This window comes from Tenrec ecaudatus, chromosome 6 (assembly GCF_050624435.1).
Source record: "Tenrec ecaudatus isolate mTenEca1 chromosome 6, mTenEca1.hap1, whole genome shotgun sequence".
Classification (NCBI taxonomy): Eukaryota; Metazoa; Chordata; class Mammalia; order Afrosoricida; family Tenrecidae; genus Tenrec; species Tenrec ecaudatus.
Window position 1 is genome coordinate 51,624,205 of NC_134535.1, and position 18,418 is coordinate 51,642,622.

Genomic DNA, 18,418 nt, shown 5'->3' on the forward strand with positions numbered 1-18,418 from the left:
TTCACCCTGGGCTCAGGAGGGGCCCACTTACACTTATAATCATAGAATTGTGGGGTTTGGGGGAGACTATGTTATCTCTCAGCCAATCAATAAACTCATTAACACCACAGACCATTTGCTTGTGTCCCCAAAACTCCCAAATTGGGAGACCTGTCCTTCCCTAGATAGCTCCTTCCAATAGTAGACAGTACTACAAAATCATTTCTCAGGAGGAAGGATTTACCTTAACTGCACTCAGTGGCCCTATTTAATCTCTGAAACTAACATTACACCATCTCTACAATGGTACCCACTCGAATATTAGAAGAGAATGACTACTAAATTTTTTGTGTGTGGGGAGGTTCTTCTGCAAGGATTATTACTTTGCTTGCTCATTCTTTTATCTGACTGGTTGCCAAAACAAACCACAATTCTGTTGCTCACCAACCAGCCTCTTCCTGCCTAATAACTTACAAACTGTTTGACCAGTTAAAATATGCTTAATCATACCAGTCTTACTTCAAACACAGAAAACCCTAAATTTTTTTTTTAGAAACAGAAAAATGCATTGCTGGCCCTCATGCACACGGCATAACCTTTCTGTGTGTTAATTTAAGCACACAATCTCCATCTCATGTTGTTGTTAGATGCCACCAAGTGGGTTCAGACCCGTGGTGACCCCGTGCACGACAGAACGGAACACTGCCTGCGCCTGGGCCGCCCTCACAACTGTTCCTGTGTTGGAGTCCATGGTGGATGTTCCTGTTCTTCAGCCCATTTTTATATTCTGTTACAGCTCAGATTTTTAAAAATCTCTTTACACTCTTACCATCTTCTCCCTGGAAATGCCGCTTCTCTTTCTCCTCATGCATACGTGTAATAAAGTGTATTTGAGAAATGACTAGAAAGAACCACGCCTTTCACTTCCCAACAATCTGGTAGAACGTTGAAGCCAGAGGCGAGCTGGGTAGGAGAATGTTGAACTGTGGGAAAGCTGAGGCACTGAAGTCAAATGGGGACAGAGGTGAAGCAATTTTACTCAAACTCAGTCCAAACAGGGAAGGAGATAAAATTGGATAAACTATAAACCCAGGCTTTAGGATATGAGATAGCATATAGAAAAGAAGAGTTTGCTTCAGAGAAAGAGTAAGGAAGAAGTCATAAAGGGAAGCTTTGTTAGAGATGGGGGAAATGCAGGACTTTATTCAAGTTCTTAGAACACACGAATACGTTTTCCTTGATTTCTTCTCCTCTGGGAGAGCATTTGAGTGTTCCTCAGACGGTATCACCTACATTTATCAACTGGCATAGTATTAATGGCACTTAATTACTTTCAGTAGCTTTCCTTTATATTAACTTTAAGAACATGTATGTCCATTTAGGTCCAGTGTGTATTATTTCACATCAATTTTGTCATCTTTGAAATCCTTTCTTGCAATTCACTTGAAGCTTTAGATCAGTGGATGTTCCCGGTTTGAATCACTGTTCGTTTGTATACTTTCCCTCATATTTCAGAACCTTAGCTCCCTCCCTCTTCTGATTTTCTCATTATAACATCCACACAGGAAAGGCGCTGCCCCTGACAAGTAAATGCTCCTGGTCCCTCCCCAAAGTTCTTGAGCAGAGCACATCTGCTGCCTCATCCATGTTGTAAACGATGATAACTCCCTCAACATTAGTACATGAAATGTTTTCAATGACCCATGAAAGACAAGGTAAGGCTGTAAAAAGCCCCTCAGGATTTCCCTGTGGGAAAGAGCACGTACATTTGTATGCACATGCTATCTCAAGGTCTTTATGGAGATGGGGAGAGATATCTCAAGGTCTTTTATGGAGGTGGGGGATGCAATGAAAACGGACAAACACACTTTCAATGTGATGCTTGTTAACAGATGAAAGCTAGCCTGAGACTGCATTTGAAAAATCCATTCGATCACAAAAATGTATCATTGCCTCTCACTTGTATAATTTCAAAATCAGTTATTTTTCCTGTAGGGGGCTCCCTAGGTGTCAGACACAATGGTGGGGGTTTCCTTACATTTTCTGCAGTGTGTGTTCTGAAACTCACTAGCGTGTCTCTCATTGTGCACATGGCTCTGTCATTGCTTGTAAGGTCTTCTCTTTGGCTAGAGCAGAGAATAACAGACTTCATAAGGTTCTTCTGTGTTATCGCTTTGTGACTTTTTAGGTCTTAGTCACCAATACACATCATAATAAACTGTCCCAGCACTATCATTTTAATAGGATACTGTATGTGTATGACCTTAATAAACAGAGAGAATTATGTTCCGCAAAACAGCTGAGTTACCAAGGCATTCTCTACGGTAAAGCTGCCTGATTCGTTTTGAGAAAATAGTTTGATTGTGTGATGATCGCAACTTTTCTCTTTAGATGACAGAGATTACCCAGCTGCCTTGGGAAAATAATACCACAAATATTGCCAGCAGTTTTTAAATACTCTCCTATATATTTAGATAAAGCCCCTAGTCTATCTGAGTTATTAAACTATCCCAGAGTAAAGAGGTGAACTCAAGGAATACTGCCTGAAACTCACTTGGAAGAGGCCATTTTGAGTCAGAAGTAGAACCTAGTCAAACACGTGGCAGGGATCCTGGTATTCCTGTGCAGCATGCGCTTGGCTATCTTCCCCGGAGTTAACATGCATCACTATTTAGGGAATGATATGATGATGCTTCATTATTATGAGCTATGGCTATTAATATCAGAGCTATTTGAATAAACCCTTCCCCTTGCTTTCCCATTTGCATTTTAAAATGCTGGCTGGCTGGAGAGAGAGAGAGAGAGAGAGATCTTAAAGTGAGTAATCACATAACTACAATAAGCAGACAGTCCGTTTAAAAGGCATGGCATACACAGATTTCTATTGAGAGGCAACACTCTGACAGTAATGCTCAAGTTACTTATGCACAAAAAGACTTTTGTCCTATCTACACTCACCCCAGCATGCTATAATTTAACAGAACAACCGACAGACACTGGGGATTGAGCGCTGTTCATGGCTTGAAAACGCTTATACAAGAGGTACTTGGAGCAAGATGAATTCCACCGTGTTAAAGGCAAAAGATGAATATTATAAGATTCCATAGTTCCAGAGGATCAAAAGAAAATAAGCGAAAGATGCATTAGTATCAGCACCCTTCCTCCTGCCTTTGTACTGCATAGAGCTCTCTGCGAGGCAGTTCCTCACAGGAGTCACACAATGCGGAGGAAGTACATCTGGAGACTGAACACCTGGTAAATTCAGATTCAGAATCACCAGCTGAGCAATTGTAGAAACACGTCTCTTCTAGAGCCAGACTGGCATGAAAAATAGAGCAATATCTGCCTGTTGTCCCTCTGAGCTTTCTTCTTCTAAAGCTGATTTACTAAGATTCCAGAAAAATCTCATGAAGCACTGTATAACAAGCGAGCTCCCATAAAGACGGAAAATAAACACACATTTAGCACTTCTTTATGAATAAGAAACTTAAGAGATCACTGACTAAGTCTAAGTCCTTTGAGTTTATGGAGCCCTGAAGATCCTCTAGGAAACATGCACGGACATATGATGCGGCCAATGTTTCAATCACTATCGTTTTTTGAAGAAGAGGTCATGTTGTACAAATATGCTTTAATAGAGCAATTGAATTTAGAAATAAAAATACGGATTCATTTTATTTACTTAGGCAGATGATGGCAAGTCAAGTGTTATTACAAAGCTAGTTCATTCAGATCTCTGCAAACCTTCTCAATTAAGATTGTATCAGAAGTTACCATAGACTTATGTCATCAAAAAGGCTTGGTATGAAAACAGATCACAGACCTATACAGTAGTTTCAATAGTAAAAATTTCATACTCAGAGGCATTTTTTTAAAAAAATTCCAAACACCTTATGCCCCAAAGAGAGTAAAATAGGCAGAACTGACATCTGCATTTCTGAGAGTGGTGCTAGACACGGTCCCCTCGTCCTCTGCCGGTTCCAGTACCACCCACAGAGCAGGGACCTCCAACATACAGAAAAGTCATCCATAAGGCCCTTCAGTGTTCATTCCAAATTTTTGGGGATCACTTTCAAGGAACTTGAATAAATCACCTCCATTAATGACTCAGTTTAAAACATGTTTGGAGTTGTAAAACACCAGTATCATTCTATCATCTAACACATACAGGGTATTAGGTCAACAAAGACTAGGGAAGATCGTTGCTGTTTACTGCTTACAGAGGGATTTTCACATTAATTCATTTTTACAGGGCTGATCATTTAAAGGGGGAAAAAGTTAGTCTGCACAACGGAAGGGAGTTAGCTAATGTAATGTAAATATGCAACATCTTACAATGCCATCCACACGTTGAGAAGCAAAGTGGGCTTACCCAGTAAGTCCGTGTAAAGCGCTTGCTCCAGATCGCCCAGCATTGTAAGGATGACATCCTCATCGAGATGAGCAGTCCCTTCCCTCAGGCAGCTTTCTCCCTCCTCCTCCGCCCAGCTTCTGCTGATGCTGCTTAGCTTGGAGGACACAGTTTCATCTTCGGACCTGCTCTCTTCATCACTCTCACGGTCCACCCCTTTTCTTGCCGACCCCTCCTCTGAGCCCTCGAGGCCTGACCGGCTGCCTCCTGCAGGCAGGAGGCTCCAGGCCCCCCCGGGGCTGCCGGTGTGGTACAGGGACTGCACAGAGCGAGAGAGAAACTTGGACAGGGAGCGCCCCTCCTCGTAGTGCAGTTCTCGCTGGCTGGCCTTCGCAGCATTTCCAAACCAGTTGGAAATGCGCACAGTGGGTCTTCGCTCCCCCTCGCTGGCGAGGGTGAGATTGGTCAAAGACTTTTGCTTCTGAAGGCCCGCTCCTTGTCTCCTGACGTCTTTGCCTCTAAACACAGAGAGTTCAGCAGGGCGCTGCATGGCTCTTCTGGGGCTTCACCTTGTCAGTTGGTCATCTTGGACTTGACTGATCTCCACCCCTCGGTTTTCATTAACACATGCAATGCAGGAAGGGCCAGCCCCAAGCATTCACTTAAGATTCTGCAGCGACCGTGCATAAAAATGGCCCTACATCATTGCCCTACTCAGCAGTACTTACACACATTTTGCTCCAAGGTGTCGGAAATGAACAAGAGTTCACCAAAGATTCTGCTCCAGCGGCAAAGTAACACAGGGAGGCAACTCTGTTTCCCCTTCTTCATCCAATCGCGTGTCTCCGTCGGACGACTGGTCCACATTGCCTTTCTTTACGGAGTCTGTGTTCTGATAGGAGAGGCCGGGAATCTCCAGCGAGGGCTCTTGCTTTTTCAAAAATATCCCCTGACGAGCCCTTGATGGATGGAAGTCCGCAGCCCTTTCCTCCAGATGAATGAGCACAGCGGCAAGGGCAGCCTCCACAGCGAGCCCAATAAGAGCAGGGATTAAGCTGGGAAGCCCAGCCCGGCCGAGCCTCCTGCGTTTAGTATTCCACCTGCATCCTCAGATCTCTGGCTGCTGCAGAGGATGCGGCGGGCTGCCATGGCAGCGAACGCACCGCTGATTAAAACAGAGGCACCGAGGCGGCGGTCCAGTCTCGAATGCCACAGGTTTCAAAGCCACGCCTGAATGAGATGCTACACCCCAAGCCCCGTGCACGGGGAAATCGCGCAGCCACCCAACCTCAGACACGGAACACACACTCTCTCACGTGCACACACACTCCCTGCTGCCGAGAATGACAGACTAATTCTCCTTAGCTGCTGGCAGCCCGAGCAGGCAGACTTGCCTTCTGGGTGTGGGGTTTTGTGCTATAAGGCATACATCAAATTCAAGAGGGTAAAGGACCTAAAAATCGGGGCATGACACCCTCCACCAGCTGACAGTTAACAGTTTAAAGGAAAACACTTCACCTTATCTTTTAAAGAACAAATACAAGTGTTTCTGATGCTGAAGCTAGATTTAGCAAATCCTAATAACAATAATAGGCAAGGTTCCTTTCTGCCTTTCCCCATAAAGGGGTCTTGGGGGTAGACGCAACATGTTTTTATACCTAATATGCTTTTTGCTTCTATCATACAATTAGACATTGAAGGACAATATGTAGCATGTAATGATGTCACTGAGAAGACAAAATACCCAATAACCGTTTCTAACCCATCACAGCATGGAAATATTTTGATTTTTAACATTTTGATAACTATTCAAAAATAAAGTTCACTAAGGCACCACATATAAATTTTGATTTATGGAAAACTTTTGAAAACAAGTATCAGGCATGATACACATCATATTCACCACTGACATTAAGGAGACAAACGTTAAAGAAAACATTTTGAGAATTTTACCCCCACAAATTTCCCCTTTTTAATGAAAAGGGAAAATGGAAATATATATATAAATATTAACTTTTATCATTTAAATTGATACATACATTCTCATCAGTCTCAGAGTTAATGTGGTAAAATTAATTTTGATTTTTCATCTCTCATTTTGCTAATTTCCATAAGGGAAAGGTTGAACTCTAATATTAATATTTAAATACACCAAGATTATAATATTTGTATGTAGTACCTTTACATATGATGAGTTTAACTGTTGCTTAAGTCCTCCCACTTCCAGGCAGATATTATCTATATCCATTTTATAGGTATATAAAAGGAATCAAATGATTAACTCACGAGCAGTTATGATTTTTGCAATGAACAAACCTGTGAACTACAAATAATCAGCCCTGTTTCTTTATCCTTCAAAAAGAAACACACTGTCTGAAGTAAAATGAAGATATTCATTTGAATAAGATAAAAAGTGACACTGGTAGAAAAATGTCATTTGGTAAAGTAATTTTTAAAAAATCCAAAGGAGTGTCCTCTTTAGATTTTTAGGAACAGATTTTTCACTATTTCTCTTTATGTTGAATTACTGTAGTTCAGTGAATCATTGAATTTAGTTGACATGCATACATTAATATATTGGTGTGTAGTACTCTATAAAGCCTTACAATCTTCCCAAAAGGGAACTTTAATGTTCTAACTGAAAAGGCTTGACCTTTTGCATCAACAAATGAAATCAGGAATTACACCGTATCAGTGGATACAGTAGAACCCCGTACTTGACAGCATCAGTACCTGACATAATCAGATTTCAACGCGAAATGCTTTGATATAATTTTCTTAGTTTTAGTGGCTTTTTGTACTGTTTTTAGATTTAAAAAAACATGGGTCCTAAGAAAGAACTTTTTAAAAGAATCATCATGATAAGGAACTGGTTATCAATATTGTTGATGATAATTTAGAAAACCCTTTTAGAAACCAGTTAAGGAAACACCAACATCAGACCACATTAGACAGGTTTTTTTTTGTTTTGTTTTTTGAGAAAGTCAGCCAGGTCCAAGTGAAGAAGCAATGAAGGGAATAAAAAAAGCTCCTGAAAAGCAGCTACCAGTTGATTTTATGGAAGGGGATTCCCTTCCAAATAACCTGTCTCTTCACATCCATGTCCACAGATCCAGATCCTCATCAACCTCAAGGTCTGGCCCATACTGTAGTTATTAAAAACTTTGTAAATGTGTGTGTCTTATTTAAATTATATTATTTAACTCTAAACTTATTTACTTTGAAATTTCTGTGTAACGTTTTATAAAAAAAGGCAAGGTTAGGGTAAAAACTTGGTGGTGGAGAACAGGTTAATCCATTTTCAGTTATTTCTTAAGGGAAAAATTGATTCAGTACTTAACTTCATCACATTTCGATGCTCCTTCTAGAAGAGATTAGCATCAAGGGGCGTGGTTTGACTGTATTTGTATCCTAGTCAGCTCAGACCAACGGTTCTCAGGTTCTCAATTGTTGTGTTCTGAACAATATGGAAGGCATATGAAACATATCTGGCTTGGCCTTACTCCATCTCTCCTGATGCTGTAGATCTCAAAAAATTCCAGCAAGTGATGACATTTTGCTACCTCTGGGACTCTACTTTTTGAGAATTGCTCAGGCCAAGAACATTATCTATCATCTATCTATCTATCTATCTATCTATCTATCTATCTATCTATCTATCTATCTATCATCTATCTATCTATCTATCTATCTATCTATCTATCTATCTCTATAGAGATAGATTATATATAATAGAGATAGATAGATATATCCTTACCCCAGGAGGCATTTAGAGAGATTTTGCACGGTCACAACTAGGAACGGGGTGTTACTGGCATCTAGTGGTCAAACACCGAGGCTGTTGCTCAATCTTCTACACTGTACCATTGTTATTTTTTGGCCATCAAGTAGATTCGGATTCATGATGTCCCCATGTGCGTGGATTAGAGGTGCTCCCGGGGGTTTTCAAATTTGTAACCTTGTGGATGCAGATTACCCAGCCTATCTTCCACGCAGGACTTGGAGCTAGTTAGGTAGGAATGGTTCTGTCATGGTCCATGGAAACAAGGGCACATATGGGTTGCGTAGCAACCAAATCTTTGTGTTTCAGATTTTGACCCCAGTAGGGAGAAGGTATAACAGTCTCCTCAAAGATGGTGACTGAACGTGCTGCTTTGAATGTTTGTCATGGTGTGGTGGCCGCCACCTTTGAGCAGACACCACTGCCTGCTCCCTGCTGAGGCCAACATCTGCCACACAAGAGATTTGGCTGCTACGTAACATAGACGTTTCCCTTATACACTTTCCAAATGCAAACCAAACTCTCTTCCATCACTAGCAAGAGATGCCGGTTTTGCTGCTTTGGGGACTCTACATTGAGAATTACTCAGGCCAAGAATACATATAGAACTATATATGTGTGTGTGTGTGTATATATATATATATATATATATATATATATATATATATATATATAGAGAGAGAGAGAGAGAGAGAGAGAGAGAGATATCCTTACTTTAGAAAATGTATTGCTGGAGAGAGTTGGCATCAAGCCACTCAACAGAAGGCCTGCTTTTCGAAGCCCCTGCTGCTGTTGTCGTGAGCGATAAGGCTGTCCACTCCTGCGAAGACAAAAAGTCCTGAAACCCAAAGGGGCAGTTCTGCTCTGTCTGATTGGGTCACTGTGAGTTGTGTTCTTTAGCTATGACTTGAATGTTTTGAATGGCTTGAAGTCCTGCTTCCAAGGGGGTTTTAGCATGGTTCTGAGCAGTAACCTTAGAGCTAGTAGTAAAGATCTTAACTTTGGTGACATGAAGGGCTTTCAACTACATAGGACAGCTCCCTAAAACAAAAACCATGTAACCCACAATGTCAAGAGTGCAGAGGTTGAAAAATCCTGGCTTACATTCAATTGTTACATTTACAAACAATTTCAAAATGCCAGTCGCTTATAAAGTCAACCCTGTACTTTTACTCATAATATTGTTTACTTTGGGTTGGTTAGAGCTCTGAGACAGGTACTCTATTCAAGGATTCAGGTGGAATGAACAACCTCACTCTGGGAAATACTAGTTGTAGGACAGAAAAATAGAGATGAGAAAGTCAAGAAATGGCTTTTTAGAAATTACTTGGGATTTAATACATATAACATAGCATTCCATATTTTGATCACAAAAATAGAATTGTACAGTTGCTATGACAATCAGTCTCAAACCATTCTTTTTTGATGTGGACTCCTTGACATCAACTTCTTCTACACACACACATCCACTATATCCTCCTCCCCTCGAACACCTTATACTACTTCTTGTCCCTATAGGTTCATCAATCCTGAGTTTCATATACTGAAAAAACAAAAAAAAGCTTTATGCTGTTTTATACACAGCTTCAAGAGGGTGACCTCATTGACATAACACCTCTGGGATACTCTACTATGAACGAACCCCAAACTAAACAAAACAATACAAACCAAAAATATAGAAAAAATTAGTAGATAAGGTGCAGCCTGCCTCATAGAGGGGAATCCACTGGCAGTTTTCATTGTTCAGGTTAGATTTATGCCTTTGGACTTCTGTCCTCCTCTCTCCCAAATTCTCGGTTTAGGGACCATTTTCCTATCACAGAGCAATAGCCCTCAAAGATTCATCCCCATGATGTTTTCTACACACATTTCATTGGCTAAGGAAGCACATCATATGGCCCTACCCAGTGAAATATAGTTATTTGTATAAGAATGAGCCTAGGAAGTGGTGAACCAACTTGAATGAAGCCAGTGAGGAATGGCTGGTAGAGACAGATTGCATACATTTGTAAAAAGTACCTCCACAGAGAAAACATCACATGATCTTGTTTGGGTCTTTTTTTTTTAGGATTATACTACTGTCAAGTTATAGTTACGGTAGATAAGCCCTTGTTAGTTCTTAGTGTGAACAGTATTCAAGAACTGATTTAGTGCCTCACTGGTGACAGCTGCCTTGACTTGTAGATTTAGGTGAGCATTCATGTAGAAGAGGGCTCCAAAAAGCCTGAAGAATAATGGATTTGAAAGATGATGAAATTTTTCTAGATACTTTTTGAAGTGCCTTTATATGGGAGTATCCTTACTTATGTGTTCACAAATGCATATGTATGTTGGCTAAGTGGAGGAGAAATCATGGTTGGCAAGGACATAAATAGGTCCAATCAAAAGTCAAACTGCGAATCACACCAATTTTGCTAAAACCTCACAGAAGTACGACTACTATAATGTTATCAAAAGGAATGCTCTGAGTTCTTTAGCACATATGATTATCAAGTAGTTATCTAAAACACGATGGCATCCCCACCCCAGCCAGTCCTGGGCTTTCTCGGCACAAGGGGAGTCCCTCCGGGACATGGGGGTACAGTGAATTATGTGACCCTTTGCCTGGACATGCCTACACAATAGGGTGTGCTGGGCCCCTCTAGGGTTTCCCATATGTGTTCCAATGAATTTCTTCCCTTTTTCTTAAAAGAAAAAATAAGAAAGAAAAGATGAAAGTGGCTGTCAGAGAGAACTCTGAAACTTAATTCCAGAGTAGCTAAGGCAAATGGAAGAAATTATGAAGTCAAAGACCTGAGTAGAAAGTTTCAAAGGGCAATTTATGATAAAGTAAAATATTATAATTGAATATACAAAGACCTAGAATAAGAAAATCCAAAAGGACAAACACACTCAGCATATCATAAACTGAAAAAAAAACTCAAGAAAAATTCATGTCTCGAGTTTCAATATTGAAAGTTCTATGGTAAAAATGTTGACCAATGCAGGAAGCATCAAATGAAGATGGAAATAATACTCAGAGTCACTGCGCCAAAAGACCTAGTAGACATCCAAGCATTTCACTTGGTAGCACATGATCAAGAACCAATGGTACTGAAGGAAGCCAAAGCTGCACTGACGGTATTAGCCAAAAATAAAGCTCCAGGAATTAAAATGTCTCAACCAGCTGCTGAAGCACAGGAAGCACTCACTTGTCTATACCCAAAATGTGGAAGGCAGCTACTGGCCAATTGACAGGAAAAGATCAATGTTTGTACCCATTCCACAGAGAGGTGAACCAGCAGAATGTTCAAATTACATAACAGATCATTAATATCACATGCAAGTAAAATTTTGCTGAAGATCATTCAACACTGGTTATAATAGTACATTGACAGGGAGCTGACAGAGCTGGATTCAGAAGGAAATTTAAGGGACATAACTGCAGATATAAGATGGATCTTGTCTCAAAGCAGAAAATACCGGAAATATGTTTACTTATGTTTTATTGACAATGCCAAGGTATTAAGCTGTGTGCATCTTCTTGAGAAGATTGGGAATTCCACAGCACTTCATTGTGTTCTAGCAGAAGTTGAACATGGATCAAAAGGCAGTTGTGAAAACAGAACAAAGGAATACAGTAAGAACAAAGGAATACTTCAAGAAAAGGAAGGACATGGTATATGAAGAAGAATGCGGCATCAGGACTGGAAGAAGGCTTACTTCCAGGTGTGGTACGCGGATGACACAGCCCTCCTGCTGAAAGCGACGAGGACTTGCAGCACTTACTGATGAAGACAAAGGACTGCAGCTTCTCCTTTGTAACTCAATGTGAAGAAAACAAAAATCCTCACGATTGGACCAAAAATTATATTATTATAGAGAAAAGATTGAAGGTGTCAAGGGTTTCATTTTGCTTGAACCCACAATCAGTGCTCATAAGAGCAGCAATCAAAATATCCAACACGCTGTATTGGGTAAATCTGCTGCATAAAACTTTACCATATTGAAAAGCCAGGGTGTCATTTTGAGGGCTAAGGTGCGCCTGACACAAGCCAGATTAGTTTTAATCGTGTCATATGCACGTGAAAGTTGGACATTGAATAAGGAAGACCAAAGCAAAGTCAATGTATTTGAATTATATTGAAAGTACTATGGGCTGCCCAAAGAATAAACAAAACTGTCTTGGAAGCAGAACAGAGGAATGCTCCTTGGAAGCAATATAGTGAGACTTGGTCTTCTGTGCGTTGGACATGTCATCAGGAGAGGACATCGTGCTCATAAAATATAGGGACAGTGAAAAGAGAAAGCTCCTTGACTGGATGGATGGCACAATGTGCTCAAACAAACGGACAAAAAGAAAACAATTGCGGGGCTGGCACAGTGCCGGCAGTGTTTGCTTCTGTTGTCCACCGGTTCATTACAGATCAGAGCCGGGTCCAGGGCACCCAGACATGGCTAAGAAAATAACTGGTTTTAGTTACATGGATTTCGGTTTCTAGATTTTTATAAATTTTGAAGAAAAAAGCAAAAAGTGATTATTTACCAAGATCTTAAACACTAGGTATTTCCCACTATTTAATATAAAATCTGGTAAGTAAAACAACACAAAACAAAATAAAAAACAGTTCCACATATATAGCCAGTAGCTTTGAACTCTGATTAATCCAAAGCAGACTTCAACTTTACTTTCTGAATTAATTTTATTATTTTAATACTATGGTTTTTACAAATGAAATGCCAGCTTCACTGATACTGAATCAGGATGACATCCACTGACATTTTCTTGTTGAATATGAATTCTGGGTAAAGGTTACAAAGTGCATTAAACAAATGTTATATATGTTGCGAGATAGCCTTGTGCACAAAAAATGGGGCAAAGGTAAACCTTAGTAGAATAAAAAGTCGCTAACGCTTTGTTGAATTATACCAGAGGTAAGGGGTGCCATCTGGGAGACTGTCTGACTAGTGGATGGGAGGAGATGGTCTGGAGCTAATCCTCCTGTCTACTAATGGGAAGGCAATGCCAGCCAAGACAGCAAAACTTCACCCTCAGAGCCGCCGCTCTTTCCATTTGGAGATCATGGCATAATCACAGATATTAGGCTAGGAAGAAGCTCAGTTACTTAGTATCAGTTGAGTTATATAATAAATTATATCCGATTGTGATAATTACGGGAAGGTCACCATCATCATCCTCTCTGGAAAGATCACTAGGGCTCCTCCCTGAGAGCATGATGAGAAAGGAGAATTGAATGATCTGCATAAACATTTCTGAAAAACCTGCAAATTACAAAGGTCTTACACTTTTCCCAGTATGCCATCCTGGTGAGTATTTTTGGCGTGTCTCTTCACACTGCACTTTAACTACATTTTAATCTGGTCCAAGCAGTTAGTCACAGACATTTTTATAACTTCATGTGAAATGCTGCGTGCTGAAAATTTAACCAACCAGGCTTTCCAGCTAAGCGTGCCTCTAACAGAGCAGCTTTGCAATACGAAGCGTTCATCTTTGTTCTTTAGCAGTAGCTCAGATCTTTACAAGTGATGGATTTTGGGGTGATGTGAGCAGGGGACCTATTTTCACATTGTTCACGCACAAAAGAGAGTCTTATTTCCCGTAGTACAATAATTCAAAGGTGGAGCGCATGGGGCAGGTATCGTTTCACACAGAGCTTTTTAAGGATCTCTGGCATTCCCTGCAATGATCTTGGGGGCAAGCCTCTACTGCTCTAGGCTCTCTTTCTCTCTGTTTGTTTCCACTGAGGCTGACAACAGCTGCCAGTAGCTTCAAGCACTCGTTTTATTAGCTTCAGGTCAAGTGAAAAAGAGATCTGTTGCTTTTGCAAGGGTCTCAGGAAAAATTCTGAGCTTGGTTCTAAATCATTCTTATGGACATGCATTGGGACACATGTCACTGAAGTCAAGGGAGTGGGAGATTCTGAACAATGTCACTTTAGGTCACCTACTTAGGTCAACGTCACCTGAAGCACAGAGTAAAAAGTAGAGTCGCCGCAAAGATAAGGAATTTGAGGAATAAGTGACCAGGTCTACAATGGCAGGGCAGAGGCACGATTCATTCTGTCCAATTCCTTGAGCATTTCTCTCCTCGCATTCCATGCTAACTTTCAGAGTATATCTGATGGGTCTATCGAAATTAGTATTCAGCAATAAACTCAAGAGTATGTGCTTTTGTAGTTTGTGGTTTCTTTAGCCACGAGAATGCAGCCGCAACAGCAGAAGTAAGAGAAAGAAAGCTATGGCAAGAGTCATAAAAGGAGTGGTAACAGAGACTCAACACAAAGAAGACATCGTTAACATGGAAAAATCCTATGAGGTTTAGCTGTACGATAAGTTCATTCTTTTATAGGCCGAGTCCATTTTAAAGTATATGAAAAATTAAAAGTGTTTCATACTCACATTATCCTTTAAAATCTAGATGATCACAGAGTATCTCTGGAATATTATACTGTCTCTTTAAAATACCCACATTTTCCTTCCTCATCATTTTTGATGATTCAGTGATTGTCCTTAGTTGTTGAGTTAGCTCTAACTCACTGTAACTTTGAAACAGTAGACTGAAACTTTGGATGACCCTGTGCTACCAGAGCAGTCATTCCCATATTTGAGCCCATTGTTATAGCCTCGGTGTCAGCTCATCTCATTGAAGGTCTTCGTCTACTTTGTAGATCTTCCACATCACATTGCCAACCAGGATGCTCTTCTCCAGAGACTGGCCACTCCTGATAACATGACCAAAGTACATAAGATGAAACCTCACCGTGCTCACTTCTAGAAATATTCTGATTGCTAGTTCTTCCAAGACAAATTTGTTCATTCTTTGGGCAGTTTATGGTAAATTCAACACTTTTCACCATCACTATCATCCAACAGCAACAATTCCTCTTTGGTCTCCTTTATTTGTTGTTCACCAATCCCTGGAGAAGGACATCATTCTTGGCAAAGTGGAGAGGTGGTAAAAAGAAGAAGTCTCTCAATGAGATGGATGGACACAGTGGCTGCAACAATGGGCTCCGGCCTAGGTCAATGGTGAGGATGGTGCAGGGCAGTTCAGTGCTTCATTCTGCTGTGCAAGGTCATTTGAAATGAACTCAATGCCACCGAATGACCAAAACGTTCACTGTTCAGTTACTGCTTGTACATGAGGCAATTGAAAATATCATGGCTTGGGTCAAGCACACCTTCCTCCTCAGAGGGACATCTATACCCTGTAACACTGTAAAGAGGTCTATTGTGACAGATTTGTTCCATGCAGTTTGTTGATTAAATTTTTGACTGCTTTTTAATGAGCATTGATTAAGGATCCCAGTAAAATAAAATCCTTTATAATTTCAATCTGTTCTTCATCTATCATAGTGTTGCTGATTGGTCTTATTGTGAGGATTTTTGTTTTCCTTATGTTGAGGTGTAATCCATACTGAATGCTGTAGTCTTTGATTTTCATCAGTAAGTGCTTCACCTGCTCTTGGCTTTCAGCGAACAAGGTAGTCTGCTGTGTATTAGTCTGCTGCATTTTAAAGATTGCTAATAAGTTTTCCTCCAATTCTGATGCTATGTTCTCCTTCATATAGTTGTTTGTCTTGGATTATTTGCTCAGCATAAAGACTGACTAACTATGGTATATATTCTCTTTTCTGCCCATGTCAATCTCTTCATCTGAGTACTAGTTACTCTCTGTTGTATACTGGTTACGAGTTTGGCTACAGTCGGTGGTTTAGAATCACCAGCGAGACAAGGATTAACCAGAAAAAGAAATTGAAAAAGGAGAGTATGTTGAGGTTAATGGAAAATAAATGAATGTGATATCCTGGGAACCAAGGAAGAAAGTTTCCCAGAAGAGAACCCACACTGCTGAGAGATAAAATAATAAGAAGAATGCGACCTTGAATTTGGCCCTATAGACAGACATCACTGGTTACTTTAGAAAGCCTTTCAGTGGCGGAAGAGAGCTGAAAGCCCAATTGGGGTTGGTTTATCAGAGATGAGAGCAATTAGTGACAGTGATTGAAGACTCTTCTTTGGAGGAATGTGTTATAACGAGGAAGAGATAACTTTGGACAATACTTGAAAGACAATTTGAGGTCTTATGGGAAGGGTGCTTTGCCTTTATTATTTCTATTCAGGCTGCCTGAGCTGAAATTTTGAGTTTTTTCTGATAAGGAGGTACCAATTTGGGGCTCACTTTATGGGTTCCTTCTCTTTGTCCGAGAAGATTTTGTCTCTGTTCTCAGCTCACTTTGAATAACTTTCTGTGTCCCCACAACTAATTGTACAGAAATCTACTTATTGGTACAGAAACAATCCTGTAGCTAGAGGGGGGAAATAGTGTACACTTTGAACCAGGAACACTCATGCTGCTTGCACCTGAATATGGCACCCCCCAGTCACAGATGTCCTCTCTGCTGGCACCGAAGCAAAGACACCATCCCCTGAATCACCCTTCTACTTGCTTCTGTGCATCCAGTTTCCATGCAATAGACCCACCAGTTTATGTAAGCCCCAGACTCAAGTCCTTCTGTATTCTCTTACCCACAGTTCCTTGGTACACATGGTATCCATGTAAACGATGAAGACCTCCCGCACTTGGACAGGGGACCCTTGATCAGGATGTTGCTATAAGGAATATATATATATATATATATATATATATATATATATATATATATATATATATATCCCGATTACTGTACATAATGGAACATCCCGATTACTGTACATAATGGAAGTGTGTGACAATGCCATTGAGCAGCATAAGGCTTTGCTCTATTTCAAAGAGCCCTGCACCATTCCATCTGACTTATTTCCCTCAGTACCTTGCAGGGTCAGGGAAAGCTGACATTCTAATGAAAATGCCGAGTGAATGGAGAGAATCTCTGGACACGCGTCCACGTGGCGGCTTGTCTGTTCATAAAGATTTGTAAAGGTCCTGCCACCCTTTTTTCCAGTGATGTGGACAACCAAATCTTCAGCTAATTAAACCGAAATGAGATGTAGAAGAGTACATGTGGGAAGAAATGAAAGGTGTGGAATTGCCTTCTAAGATGTTGAAAAAGTAAGTAGATCGGCGATCTACTTTTAAAGACTCCCCCTGGGATAGCCTTAAGTATTCCCTTGAGGTCGGTGGTCACTAATTTAAAGTAAGCCACATAAGCATATGTGTGATCACTCACCGCAGGTGGGAAACAGATAGAAAGGGAAATGTTATCAGGTCTGTGACTTGATCCAATGAGTACAATGAGGGGGAGAGGCACACGGGAATCACAGGTATGAAAGCAAAAGGAGAGTTACATTCACAACCAGAGGAGTTTAACTGCCTGAATGAAGTGCAAGAAAGTGCAGGATGTGGCGAGGCATAGTAAACCTGTTTGCTTCTATCCACCGGGTCAGTAGTTCAAAACCACTAATAGCTCTGTGGGAGAAAGACAAATCTTTCTACTCCTGTAGCTAGTCACATTCTTGGAAACTCACAGGAGCAGCACTATTCTGTCCTACAGGGTCGCCAGGCATCCGAATATACGGTGAACTTTGTTTTGTTTTTAGTAAACCTTTGGAGTCGTCAATGAGTTCAAAATCGTAGTGGAGCCATTGGTAGAGTCCGAGTTTAAAGGAAGAATAATCAAAAGATATGAGGTGGTAGTCCATGAGAGAAGAATGCATGAGGTGAAATTCATGGAAAAGTTGGACCTGCTGATCATGAGCAGCTATAAAATATGACCAAATTAGGGCAGCTCCGGAGGGCTGGTGGACAAGGCAGCTGAGAGAGAGACCACGGTGTTGGCAGGATCATCTATATGAATACCGAAATCCCCAAACACTAAGGGAGCGATTATTAGAGAGTACAGGTGATACAAAGACTAAAATTGAAACAAAAGGAGGATGTTCAATCCTATTTTATATGATAATTATGGTCAAATTACTGGCTTCACTAGTGCCCTCTCATCAGGATTTCTTCAAATATAATAGTCAACTTACAACTTACTCTTTGTCCCTAGGGTAAAATTCGCGTGTGCTCAGGCACTAACCTCACCTTTGGCAGTTTGAACCCTTCCAGTTATACCATGGAAGAAAGATCTGGCAATCTGCTCTGGGGAGGCAGCCTATGGAACCGCTCTGTTCTGTAGCACCTGGGGTCACTGTCAGGGAGAGTCCATTCAGCAAATAAACACTGTCCTCTGTGTACACAATCCGAACTTTGCATTGAAGGTTATTTTATTACCACACAATAAACTAATTTTAAACAGATGGCAGCAGGAAAAAACACACTCAGATAAGCCTCACTTCTATGTTTATGTGTTGTTTTATTATAT

General features: G+C 40.7%; 1 protein-coding gene across 10 annotated transcripts in view; it reads right to left on the minus strand.

The window, feature by feature from the left end:
- Positions 1–18,418, minus strand: part of NAV3 (neuron navigator 3) — a 924,907-nt gene that overhangs the window by 155,579 nt on the left and 750,910 nt on the right. The window lies entirely within an intron of this gene.